The sequence below is a fragment of the Papaver somniferum genome, chromosome 8 (assembly GCF_003573695.1).
Source record: "Papaver somniferum cultivar HN1 chromosome 8, ASM357369v1, whole genome shotgun sequence".
NCBI lineage: Eukaryota > Viridiplantae > Streptophyta > Magnoliopsida > Ranunculales > Papaveraceae > Papaver > Papaver somniferum.
Window position 1 is genome coordinate 14,265,969 of NC_039365.1, and position 14,279 is coordinate 14,280,247.

Sequence of the window (14,279 nt, forward strand, 5' to 3'; positions counted from 1 at the left end):
TAAGTTATAAAAGCAATTCAAGAGTTTGCTGCATGTCATATTATTTTAAGTTTCCTAAAATTTATTACCAATTATTCATCAAACATGTTTCAGTATTAAGTAATGCAAAATTAAAAGCAGCGTAAGAAAACAAAATTCAAAAATAATAAAAATAATAAAAAGGAAATAGTCAGCTGTTTGTAATGGAAATCAAGGAACAAAGTGTGAGCCACGGGATTTTTCTTATTTACGTATATCAGAGTAACTATAATAAATTTTCACAAGAACTGTCAAAATACTTGGTGATTGATTGCAGGAAACATTAATATTATGCATCAACCCGACGACAACGGCACCAGATGCAGTTCCCCTACCTCTGCCTTGAGGAACTGCAGTTTCTTCATCGACATAAAACTATATGAAAAAAAGATATTTAGTGCTTGGTTCCTAACTATCATCTTATTTTCCTAAATTTATATTCAGACGCGGAAATTGTGCAATCTTTATGAACAACAACTCGAATGTGAATGCCAATATTCTCTTCTTCCATGAAAATTTTCCTTCAAATGTCAAGCATCTTAGTGGCCCAAGGTACATTCTATTTTCAATATTTTTACGTTGAACCACTGAAAACGCATAGGGTACCAAGTACACCACCAACTTTTTCGTTTGGCAACCTCTATGGACAAAACCTAATACAACTGAAAGTAGACCAACTGAATGATCCTTGACAATATGTATATAGAGTTTATATATCTACCTCTTCTCAATCAGTATGTATATAGACAAGGAGTTTGTGAACCTTATTGTTAAGAATGGTATATATTAGACGATATCAAAAATAAATCTCCAAGATAAATCTCTTTGTAACCAAATAATTCAATCAGAATTCTGCCAAGTAATTAAACTTGTTATCTATCTTCCAAGATACGAATTCTATAAGAAACAAATATCGTAATCGATCATAATTATACAGAAGTATCTACTAAGATTGAATACATACAACTTGCGTAAATCCAATTATAAAAATAAACAATATAATGCGGAAAAGGAAAATCACAACACACCGGAAATTTTGTTAACGAGGAAATGGCAACTACAGAAAAGCCTGGAGACCTCATCCAGATTTGAACACCCAACTGTTTTAAGCCGCCACATACACTAGCCTACTATCATACTTCTGTCTGGAATGTAGTTGAGATTGAATCTTCCCTCCAAGCGATTCAGTTACTAACGCGCTCCTTACATCTCTTGAACCTCGCAGGTCTCTACGCAATTGATTCCCTTAGCTGATGTCCAATACAACCTAAGAGTTGCTTCAACCTCAATATAAACTTTTGATACCAATCTGCCTCTAACAGAGAAGCCTATTTAATTTATCTTTAGATCAAAGATCAAGGCTTGGAAATATGTTTGCAATAGACAAAACTAACAAATCTCACAATCTAGAACACTTATACTCACATAGATGAGAAGCATGGATCTTTTACCACCTCTCAAGAAAAATCTTCAAAAGATCACTTAAGGTCAATTTTCAAATATTTATCTTGAGGAATCACAAAGTCTGAGACGAAGAGAACTTTGCGATTACTATCTATCTTCCCTGAAAGAGATTACGAAAACCTCGATAATAGAAAAGCAAGACCAGACATTCATGAACTATCAAAATAAAGATAGTCGTACCTGGTTTCACGAATCCCTAGAGCAAAGTCGTTTAATCGTAAACCTAATTATGTTTCTCACAGGAAACCTACAGAGGACAACTCTAGAATCAACTAGGACACCTAGTGTCATGGATTGAATTTCCCAGTTGAAAGAGCATCTCTATGATTTTTTAAGACTGAGAGTTGCTTCGAATTCAAGCTAAGATAACTTGGTATTAAATTTGACTGCTGCTGTAAAAGTACTCACAAAAGCATCGAATCATTGAACTACAGTTATAGCGAAATAACTACCCTGTTTGAGTTTGTCTTGAATTCATTTAACAAACTGAATATGAGTACACATTCTCACGCTATGGCGAACCCTTGAAAAGTATTATGTCAGAATACTAAAATGTTTGTAACTAAAGATCACTTTACCAGGTGATTGAGTTCCACCAAGGGTTTCAAGAAAAATTGAAGGGTATATATCCTTATTATCCTTCTTGATCATAGAACGTGCAGCAAGAACTTCTTCTTTCGCAACTTTTATAGTCTAGCCTGCTTTCTGTAATACTTTTATACTTTCCTCAACTTCCTAAATCAAAATAATAACAAAAAAAATCATTCAGCAAATGAATCAACAATAACAAGAAACTCATATTAAATACATAGATAACTAATATTTACTTACTTTAGTGCATCCACAACATCATCTGATGTAGTTGCAGTAGTAGTGGTGGTACATCTTGGGATATGTTTCTGTAGAATGGCTGCAACTACTGGTTTATTGGGTTTGTGTGATAGTATCTCTGAAGAGAGTCTAGTTGAATAACACAATGAATAACAACTTGTTCATATTTCTTACTACTGATGATGATACCATTTGCTTGCTTTCTTTCTTTCTTCTCTGTTGTTTTTCCCCTCTCATTTATTATCTTATATATATATGTTTAGTTAGTATTCTTATGTGGTGGGGGTTTCTTATCTTATTAAGTGATAAATGAACTGTATCTTATTTTATTACAGTGATAATTAAGTGACCACCGGGATCAAACATGCCTAGCAAAGAAATTTACCAATTAAATTTACCACGTTATAACACTTCTTATTTTATTTTATATTTGAAATAAAATAAAATAGAAGTAGCATATTTTTATTTCAAATAATGCACAGAGAATATATTTTTAAGTTAGTATTGATGCATATAATAAGCATAAATTAAGGAGATAAATTGAAACTATCAAATTTTGATATAAATTCTTTATAGATTTTTTTTATCTTGTAATCTATTAAAAGTTACTCACTTGTAATTTTCATTCACTAGTCTTCCAGCGAGTAAATAGGATAAACTTTGATGAAGACTACAAGAGAAGCAAATATTCACAATATATATATTATGGAAGGAAGAATCCAAAGATGATATCATATGGAGATTGATTAGTTACTGAATATATGTATTATGAAAAAAAAACATGGGACAAATGTGGGATTGTAAGAAAGGGTAAAGAAAATCTGTCTGAACTACGAAGTGGCAGACAACAACAAATAGATTGTTGAGCTGAAATTGTCCTAGGTGGAAAAGGGTGCTACGAAGTGGCAGCTGCAGATGGATTGTTGAGTTGAAAGAGTTTAAACGGTATTTAGGTGGAAGGTACAAAGTGGCAGCTTCTAGACCTGGTCAAGTGTTTCAGTCGCATGATTATTTTTTTTTATAGTGTTTCAGTCACATGAAAATAGTGTGTATATAAAGGATTTTCAACTTTTTCAGTTCTATCAAGTTAGGATTTTCTTAGTATAATCTTTAATTATGTCCAGTTTTGTGTTTAGTTCTTGTGCTAGTGGTTGTCCGAACTGAAATTGATACAATGAAAGGTAATTTTGAAGGAAAAGTCGGTTGTGTTCTCATGGACCAATGAATGTAAAAGTAACACAAAGAAGGAAAAGAAAGGAAAAAAAGGAAAAGGCTGGGAATGAAAAGACGGAGAAAGAAAAGGTGAGCCTATGTTCAGGGTGGGGGGGGGGGGGGGGTGGGGGGGTAAGAAGTGAAGTGGGATGGGCGTGAAATGTGAGCCAGTAATATTATGCTTAATTATCTAGTAATACTGTAATACTTGTGTTGAAATAGGTGTGGAAAATTTTCCTCATGAGTTTCAAAATATCTCATGAACCATCAAAAGACTTGTGATTTTCCCGTGAATATTTTGAACCGAAGTCTGATTTTAGAAGCTAAATTTTCAGAAAGGGAAAACAGGCAAGTTGATGTAGTACAACAAGGGTGTATTTTAAAGGGAAAGGGATGCAGTAGGCAAATATTGTATAAGGGGGAGGAAAGTATTATATAAACGGGATTCGGAAGTTAGGGATGTTAAGTCGATCTAGTAAAAAAGAAGACATGGATGGAGGAGTTGGTGCTGGTGAAAAGAAAGGAAAAAAAAAAAACACAAGAGTGTGCTAGGCAGGGACGGATCCAAGAAGTTCTATTTTTTTTCTCAGCATGGGCTAATAGCCTTGGTCCAATATAACATTTCAATTTTTAGGTTGTTGGGATGTGACGATTACCTGGGCTAAATTCCGGATTAGCCCAGCTGTGGGTCCGTCAGTGGTGCTAGGAGAAGGATAAATTATTGGCGTATGCAAGTATTATGTAAGGGGCATGACGAAGTTAGGGTTGTTAACTCGATTAAGTGGCACGGTAAAAAAACCTTCTACAATAAGCAATGACAAAGATAATAATAAAAACAAAGATCAGGGGCAGAGATGTTCAAGACCGTGGTCAAAGAAAAAGAGAAGCGAGAAAAAAAAATGCATCTAGGAGCTTATACACTCATTAGGCTCTATAGTAGTGGAAAATTCATCTAGGAGCTTGAGTTTTAATATAATATGAAGACAGACGTAGACACTCATCAGATTTTGATATATTCTCCAAATTTCCTGCGGAATATAGACATATCAATGTCTACTACATCTGATGCAGGGCCAGGTAGATAGACTTTTATAAATTTATCCTTGAACTAAAAACCACCATCAACATTAAGTCCCCTACTTAGCACGTAACAGTGGCATTGTTGTGGGGTAAGCATGAGATGGTGACACACAAGACTAAAATCAAAAGAGCAAGACATGAAAAGGTTTCCAACGAGATAGATTCAACTAACCTTTGGTGGAAGGCATGGAGAATCCGTGTTGGCGGCTCTACGTAATTCTAACTTGTCCGTAGGATGTTGGCTTCATCGTTGAAATTTTGGCTACTGATTGGCAGAGATGGCATTGCAATTTGGTCCGCGAATCGGTGAATGGAACTATCTGGATAGGTCACAAAACATATGGATATGGCGCTGCTTTGAACGGCCAGGATGGCGTTTCCTTGGATGGTGGAGATGACGTTGCTTTGAATGGCTAGGATGGCGCTGCTAGCTGGAGTAGCGGATGGGTGCGGCTAGCTTGGCATGGAAAATGGCGCGGCTACCTTGGGATGTCCATGGAGTGGTGCGGCTAGCTTGGCCGTACATAGATGGTGCCGCTGGCTTGGACGCCGAATGGCCGAGATGGCTGTTGGCTTGGACGCGGAACTTTGGCACGGGGCTTGAACGCGGACTGTTGGCGCTGGTGTGGTGTTGCTGGCTTGGATGCGTCCATGGCGTGGTGGATGGGTGGCCGCTATTAGTTCTTCTTCTATGAAAACCTAGCTTTAGGGTTTCCTTTTTCTTTTGTGGCCGTGTGCACAATTTCCGTGGTGGGAAACACTCTCCCTTTGGTCGAGAGCATACTTCCTGTTGCGAGACACGGTTTTGGCTAGGGGAACGTTTCCCGCGACAAAACATGGCTCGTTGAAGTGAGTATCATTCCTCACTATTTTGGCTATGCGTGTTCGTTTTGGCTACGCGTGCTCTGACTTGCAACCAAAATAGATTCTCCGTCGGTGATAAAGTAGTCTTCATGCACCTATTTTGTTAGGATGTCACCCGAGAATAGTCATGCCGTTATGTCGAAAAACGTTAGCAACTCCAAGACCAACACTAATGACGAATTCTTTACACAGTCTTCCACGGTTAAGAGAAACCATCCCAAACATGTGGCTATCCTTCTGAACGGTTCAGAAAATGAAAGAGACGCCCCATCAGTTCGTCCAGGGCGTGTGATACGATTTTGTCTTCAGAAAAATGAGTATCCTTCTTCTCCTATTGACTTTAGGGCTTGTCAGAGTCCATTGCGTTCTTTTGATGAATGGATGCGGTTCATGATAAGTCAAGACGGCGTAAGAGACAGTCTGACCAGGGCGAAAATTATCAATGCGTTCATGGCTTCTGCAACACTTCAAATCAGGAAGGACATCGTGGGATTGGTCACTTTTATCTCCAGATGGTGTCCGGATACTCACACGTCCATATGTAGGTGGAGTGAAATGACTATTTCTTTAGAGAGTATAGCCGTCCTGCTGAATCTTCCAATAACAGGGAACCTTGACATTAGTTTGTATGATGAGGAAGAGGAAATGCGTGCCACTCTCGTTGACAAGTCGGCAGGGTTTGTTCGGAAATATTACGAAACGAAGTGCTTCTACAACTGGTGGGTGTCTGAATGGTTCTCGAAAGACTCGGAGCAGGATCAGATGAACGGTATGCTCCATGTCGCTGCATTTTTGGCTCTGTGGTTATCCAGACATATTCTTGATGATGGATCTGGAAAGAAGGAGATAAGACAGGATTTCATCAAACTGGCCATCAAATTGGTGAAAGGTGTTGTCTTCCCTATCGATGGCTTGTTTCTTGGATCTTTTTGTACACCCATACGGATCACTTGACCGCGGACATGTATGCTTCTAATGGTCATTTGTAAGCAGACTCGTATGTCCACATCAATTTTTTTCAAATGTGGTTGTGGGAGCGTTTCAAAAATTATGCTCCTAAGCCGCTTGCTTCATTTCCTGACTCCTATGGCGGTTCCAGGATACTCACTGGTTGAAAAAGCGTCCAAAATCCGGGTCGAAGCTCATCGACTTCCTCGACAATGCGTATGCAGTTAACTTTGTTCCTTGGGCTCCGGTCCATGCATCCATAGTTCATCCGAACACTTTCGTTGTTGCCCCAAATATGACTTTTCTTTCTGCTGGAGAGAATATGAGCGTTGGAGAAATCATATTCATGCGCAGCTGTACACCTGGACACGTGCCATCTTTTTTCAGGTGATCTTATGAGGCGATTCTTTATAATATTGACAGGGCTTCTCGGCATATGGGTTTGACCAAGGAGTCCCATTTCCTCGTCAGTCGGCGGCTTCGAAAAAATTGTTTTCAGCTGCTCTTGATGCCAGTGTTCTTGCGTCGGGTAAAAACCTCCCTTTCCTGCTCTCAGAACGAAGTCCATCGACGACCTCCAAATACAATGTGTTCTGGCAGGGTGAGTTTATCGCCCTCCACGGGTTTGTGAATGACGTGATGAAAGATCCTCGTGGCAAGCCTTCCTCTGCGGTTTTAGCGGAACTTCCATTGTTGAGGGAGTTTCCTACGGCTAAGTGGTGTGCTTGGAAAAGACACACAAAAGACTTGCAAGTATACAATGCCAAGTTTTAGTATAGAAGGTAAGAGAGGGATCAGTCCACAGGGAGTAGGAGTGCTTAAAAACTTAACCTAAGCTGTCAATGAAGGATGCAAGCAATATGGCAGATGGGAAAGATGGGAAAACAGTTAACAAAGCAAAGCAAATGACATGTAATAAAAACAGCAAGGAACCAAGGCTGTTAGCCAAGGGCAGGGGGAGTTTGTGCACTGATTTCAGTGCACAACAGCTACAAATTGCAAGAAATTAAACAAGCAAAACAGGTAAGGAGATAAACTGAACAGGAAGCAAAACAGAACTGAATTTAAGTGACTGTAAAAGGGATTGTGGCTAAGCTAAGGGCTTAGAATCCACCTTTGTGTCCTAGCCAAGCAATGTGATCCTAGGTTGAGTTGAAAATCCTATGCATACATCTAGAATGGGAGGAAAACTAATTTGCTCACTAGTTTGCCCCTAGCATTGATTGTCTTTTGACAGAACAATCAATCACAGGAACTATGAGCATCAATCTCTTCACATTGCTCAATCAAAACAGACATCAGGATAACTATCCTAGCAATTCACCATTTAACAATGCACTAGGCTTCATCTGAGCCTCAGCCTAATGCAGTTTAGCTCATGCTAAACATGTAACTATCAATAACATTCATTGAGTATGATAATTCAAGCAACATTCAACATTCGAGATAACCCGTGTCTTTGCTCTTTTGGCTCCGCAACTCATCTAGTCTTTATTTGGTACCTAAAAATACAAAATTAATTAATAAAAATATTTATTCTTGAAAACAATGAAAATACAGAATATGGGATAAAATGTAGAATTAATGCACAAAAGATGAGTTAAATGCCAAGAAAAATATATAGAAATATGCACTTTTTAGCACTCATCAAATACCCCCAAACCTGAATTTTACTTGTCCTCAAGTAAAACAACACTAAGGAAATCCTACCTATACCACTGTCGCTGGTCTCTCGAATGCATTTAGCATATGCACTAAGCCTTTTAAACCACTAAGTGTCCCTAGTGGACGAGTGAAGTCTCGTGAAGGTTTGCTTAGAACGTACCTACAAAGTTCTAGGTCAAATTATAAGCTCAGATTCCATCAAATGTGACATGTGCAAGACAGTTTAAGCTCACAGCAAAATGGAGATGTCAATCTAGCTATCAAAGGCACAATCCTAGCACTGATAACAAATAAAGACATGTGATAAGAGTGTAAAGTGTATCTACACATGTGTAAAGAAAGATCGGATGTCATGACTACTAATCACTAAGAGATAGTTTCTCAGGCTAAGAACCAAGGTCGAAATCTAGCTAGCTGTCCGGACTTTACGAGAATTGTGAATGAGTTGGAGGTATTTCACAATTACTCGCGTTGTACATCAATGACTTGCACCCTTCCTTGCTTATTACAATAAAACACAAAAGATGACTCTTTACATGACTCTTATTTACATTGACTACTCTCTTTTATTTTTGGAACAAGAGAGAATGGAATTGATAAATACTTGATATATATAAATTTTTTTTTTTTTTTTTTTTTTTTTTGAAATTGAAACACTTTTGATACATAAGCAAAAAGAAACAAAAAAATTACATGACACTTTGCAAGAGGTAGCCCTTTTTGATGCACCCAGTTAAATTCGATGGTTGTTTTTCTTAATGTAACCTCCACCTTCTATCCCAACCAACCAAAGAACAAGCTAGTCAAGTTTCGTTCAGTATTCTAAAGTGATTGGCAACTAAAACTTCCGATAGAACACCTTGAAGATCGAGGATATACATGTATTGGTAGATCGTGCGCGTGCAAGTTTCTTATCACTATGTGAATTTTGCTAGAATCAGGGTGCCTAAATATATAGACTAAGACTCCTAATAATTACATATTTGCACAAGAGTCAACATTTCAAGGTAAATGAGCTCGATTTTTATGTTTTGTTTTTTCAATTTTTAATTTTTCAATTTTTTTGGAATTTTTCAATTTTTTCAAAAAGATGGAGTTTTGTTTTCAATTATGGCATATTATCGTGGTATCTACTCTATACCCCCAAACCTGAACTAAACATTGTCCTCAATGTTTAAAAATATGGAAAGAATTAAAATACAACATATGGAAAGGGACATGCTGAGTAGAGTAAAAGGAGAGAGAATACCCGATTTCGGCGAAAGCAGAATTAAAACTCCGTTATCCAAGGCAAAACTCCAACATATTCAGAGTCACAATGGATGAGCACAAAATATATACAAAAGGAAATTTAACTAACACATTATCTACAAGAAAATTTTGGTTTTTAATGGGATTGGACTTTTTGGGAAAAATTTGGTTTTGTCGGGAGTGAAAACTTTTTGGTTATTTAGGGAAAGAGTGGACCAGTTTAGTCCACATAGACCGGGTCCTCCAGGTTGGTTGTTTCAATGTCGGGTGGAAATGGCTCAAGGAATGGCTTTAATCTCTGCCCGTTGACTTTGAAAACGTTCTTGTTGGAAACATCCTCCAACTCTACAGCTCCATGAGGAAAAACTGTGCGTACTAGGTACGGACCCTTCCATATGGAACGCAGTTTTCCTGGAAAAAGATGTAATCGGGAGTCATACAGCAAGACTTTCTGACCAGGAGTGAAAGACTTTCTTAGGATACGCTTGTCATGAAACAGCTTCATCTTCTGCTTGTACATCTTGGCACTGTCATAAGCCTCATTCCTTAATTCTTCTAACTCATTGAGTTGAAGTTTCCGTTGTGCACCCTCCTTGTCGAGAGAAAAGTTAAGTTTCTTGATAGCCCAGTAAGCTCGATGCTCTAATTCCACATGAAGGTGACATGGCTTTCCATACACCAGACGATAAGGGGACATGCCAATTGGTGTCTTATAAGCTGTTCTATAGGCCCACAAAGCATCATTCAATCTCAATGACCAATCTTTCCTGGACGGGTTGACCGTCTTCTCCAGAATGTGCTTAATCTCCCTATTAGAAACTTCCACTTGTCCACTAGTCTGAGGGTGGTACGGAGTAGCGACCTTGTGGGTTATGCCATACTTGCGTACTAAAGACTCAAAGTACTTGTTGCAGAAATGCGAACCACCGTCACTGATTATAGCTCTAGGGGTACCAAAACGTGAAAATATGTTTTCCTTTAAAAAGGAAAGTACCTCCTTGTGGTCATTTGTTCTGGTTGCGATGGCTTCTACCCACTTGGAGACGTAGTCAACGGCGACTAAGATGTACAACTTGCTGTCAGACATGGGAAATGGACCCATGAAGTCGATCCCCCAAACATCAAAAATCTCAACAATCAGAATAGGATTCAATGGCATCATGTTTCTCCTTGAAATGCTTACCAGCTTCTGACAACGTTCACAGGCAACACAGTAATCATGGCAGTCCTTGAACAACGATGGCCAATAGAACCCACACTGCAAGATCTTTGCAGCGGTTTTCTTGGCACTGAAATGGCCTCCACAGGCTTGGTCATGACAGAAAGATATCACATCTTTCTGTTCGGTGTTGGGGACACATTTCCTAATGATTTGGTCTGGGCAGTACTTAAACAAATAAGGGTCATCCCAAAGGAAATGTTTAACTTCAGCCAGGAATTTAGAGCGGTCTTGTCTCGACCAACGTGAGGGCATCCTACCTGTAGCGAGGTAGTTAACAATATCAGCAAACCAAGGAAGGTCTGAGATAGACATCAGCTGTTCATCTGGCAATGATTCTCTAATCAGCTCAAATTCATCAATAGACTCTAAAGTTAATCTAGACAAATGATCAGCAACCACATTCTCACAACCTTTCTTATCACGGATTTCGAGATCGAATTCCTGTAATAATAGTATCCATCAAATAAGGCGAGCTTTAGCATCCTTCTTGGAAAGAAGATACTTCAAAGCCGTATGGTCTGTGTATATGATGATCTTAGACCCTATCAGATAAGATCTAAACTTGTCTAATGCGAAAACGACGGCAAGCAATTCCTTCTCGGTAGTTGAATAATTGAGTTGGGCATTATTAAGGGTTTTGCTAGCATAGTATATCACATATGGTAGTCTATCAACTCGCTGTCCTAAAACAGCACCAACAGCATAATCAGAGGCATCACACATAAGTTCGAACAGAAGCTTCCAATCGGGTGGTCGGACTATAGGAGCGGTGGTGAGAAGGGTTTTTAATTCCTCCCATGCCTTCACACAAGCAGCAGCGAAATTGAAGGCAACATCTTTGGAGAGAAGACTGCACAGAGGTCTGGAGATTTTGCTGAAATCTTTGATGAATCGCCGGTAAAAACCAGCATGACCTAGAAATGATCTGATCTCCTTCACAGAGCGAGGTTGTGGTAGATGTTGAATGAGGTCAACTTTAGCTTTATCCACTTCAATTCCTTTTTCTGAGATGATGTGTCCTAGAACTATTCATGAATTCACCATAAAATGGCAATTTTCCCAATTTAGAACAAGGTTCTTTTCTTTACATCTGGATATCACGAGGGCAAGATGCTTCAAACATTCATCAAACGAGGAACCAAAAACAGAGAAATCATCCATAAAGATCTCGATAAAACTATCTATCATGTCATAAAAAATGCTCATCATGCAACGCTGAAAAGTAGCAGGTGCATTACACAACCCGAAGGGCATACGTCTATAAGCAAACGTCCCAAATGGACACGTGAATGTAGTTTTTTCCTGATCTTCCGGAGCAATGTGAATTTGGTTATAACCGGAAAAGCCATCTAGAAAACAGTAGTGACTGTGTTCAGACACACGTTCTAGCATTTGGTCAATGAAAGGGAGCGGGAAGTGATCCTTCCTTGTTACTGTGTTCAAATTCCTGTAGTCGATGCATACTCGCCATCCTGTGGTTGTACGATTAGGGACTAATTCATTCTTGTCGTTCTGAACTACAGTAATGCCTGACTTCTTAGGCACAACTTGAATGGGACTAACCCATTTTCTATCAGGTATTGGGTATATGATACCCGTATCAAGTAGTTTCAGGATCTCTCCTTTGACTACATCTCTCATGTTAGGATTAAGTCTCCTTTGCATTTCCCTCGATGGTTTGGCATTCTCTTCAAGGTTAATGTGGTGCATGCAAATGGTGGGACTAATTCCTTTGAGATCTGAGATGGTCCATCCTAAGGCCTCTTTGTGTTCCTTAAGTACTTCTAAAAGCTTACTTTCCTGTTCCGTGTCTAAACATGATGAAATAATGACAGGTAAAGTATCAGAAGAACCTAGGAATGCGTACTTCAACGTACTAGGCAATGTTTTCAATTCAAGCTTGGGTGGCTCAACAATGGAAGGAACAAGCTTGGAATCAGAGAGTAAGGGTGGTTCCACTTCATCTCTTCTTTCAATGACGTCCATTTGAGGTACAGATTCGAGCAGAGATAGGACGTCACTACAGTATGCATCATCATAGGAATCTGAGTTAAAGTTCTCCATACATGCTTGAAAGGGGTCGACGGATAGAATGTTAGTCAACGAATCTTGTATTAATCCTTCAATCATATTAACTTCATGCACATCATCATCATCAAGATTCACAGGTTGTTGACTAATATCGAACACATTCAATTCTACCGTCATGTTGCCAAAAGACAGTTTCAACACTCCATTACGACAATTAATGATTGCGTTGGACGTAGCCAAGAAAGGACGTCCTAAAATGACAGGAATGTGACAGTCTGGGTTTTGTCCAGGTTGAGTGTCTAAGACAATGAAGTCTACGGGAAAATAGAATTTGTCAACCTTGATCAAAACGTCTTCGACCACTCCACAAGGAATCTTGACAGATCGGTCTGCCAGTTGTAGAGTGATAGATGTTGGCTTCAACTCCCCAAGACCTAACTGCTCATAAACAGAATATGGCAGTAGGTTAACACTTTCACCTAGGTCTAATAACGCTTTATTGACCGTGTGTTCTCCTATAGTGCAAGAAATTGTTGGACATCCTGGATCCCTAAACTTGGCTGGAGTTTTGTTTAGAATGATGGAACTCACCTGCTCAGCTAAGAAAGCACGTTTGTGCACATTGAGCTTGCGCTTTTGAGTACACAAGTCTTTGAGGAATTTGGCATAAGCAGGGATTTGCTTGATTGCTTCAAGAAAAGGAATATTGATGTTGACTCTCTTGAACAGATCTAACATCTCATTGTAATGGGTACTTTTCTGTTGATAGATCAATCTTTGAGGAAATGGGGCAACAGGAGAATGAGTTGGCAAAGGGACATTCACAGCAGTAGAATTGTCAGGCTTTCCAACTTGCTCAGATTCTTAGGTTTTCTGGGGTTGTGGAGACAGCGTGGAATTTGTATCAGATTCATTAGGTTCGCCCACGTTGTTCTCGATGACTTTACCACTTCGGAGGGTGGTAATGGAATGGACTTGATCTGGAGAGGTTTCCTTGCAGGATGAAGAGCCTGTTTGAAATACACTCCTTGGATTTTGTTGGGGTTGGCTCGGAAGTTTACCCTTTTCTCTCTCACCTATGGAATCACAGATTTGACCCATCTTTTGATCAAGACTTTTCTGACTTTGCACCAGACTCTGGAACATTTCCCCTAGGGCGGATAATCTCTTGTCGGTATTGTGTTGAGGATATGATTGTTGTTGAGAGTTTGATTGTTGTTGAGGGTTTCTCGGGTGTTGATAAACTTGATTGTTCTGATATCCCTGATTGTTTTGATAGCTCTGATTGGGTTGAGATGGTCCTCCCTGAGTGGGTCCTTTTGACCATGAAAAGTTAGGGTGGTTTCTCCATCCTGGATTGTAGGTCTGTGAATAGGGGTTATGTTCTTGTTTTTGAAACATGGCATGTGCCTGTTCAAGCCTAGATTCCTGGACTGCAAGCAAATCGGGACAATTTTGGAATTGATGGTTGGGATCGTTACAAGCGGCACATACAGACGAAGCGACATGTTCTCGGAGAGTAGTGGTGGAAGGTTTTGAATTTTTATGTAGTTCTAACTCTTCTAATCTCCTAACTATTGATGCCATGTTTGCTCTTCCCTCGAAATCTGCTTCAATCCTAAAAGCCTTCGCTTCGGATGTAGTCTTTCTGGGTTCACGGATGGATTTCCACTGTTGCGTCTTTTCAGCTACT

General features: G+C 39.2%; 1 pseudogene; it reads right to left on the reverse strand.

The window, feature by feature from the left end:
- Positions 1–307: 307 nt before the first annotated feature.
- Positions 308–2,550, reverse strand: LOC113305133 (annotated as a pseudogene).
- Positions 2,551–14,279: the final 11,729 nt, after the last annotated feature.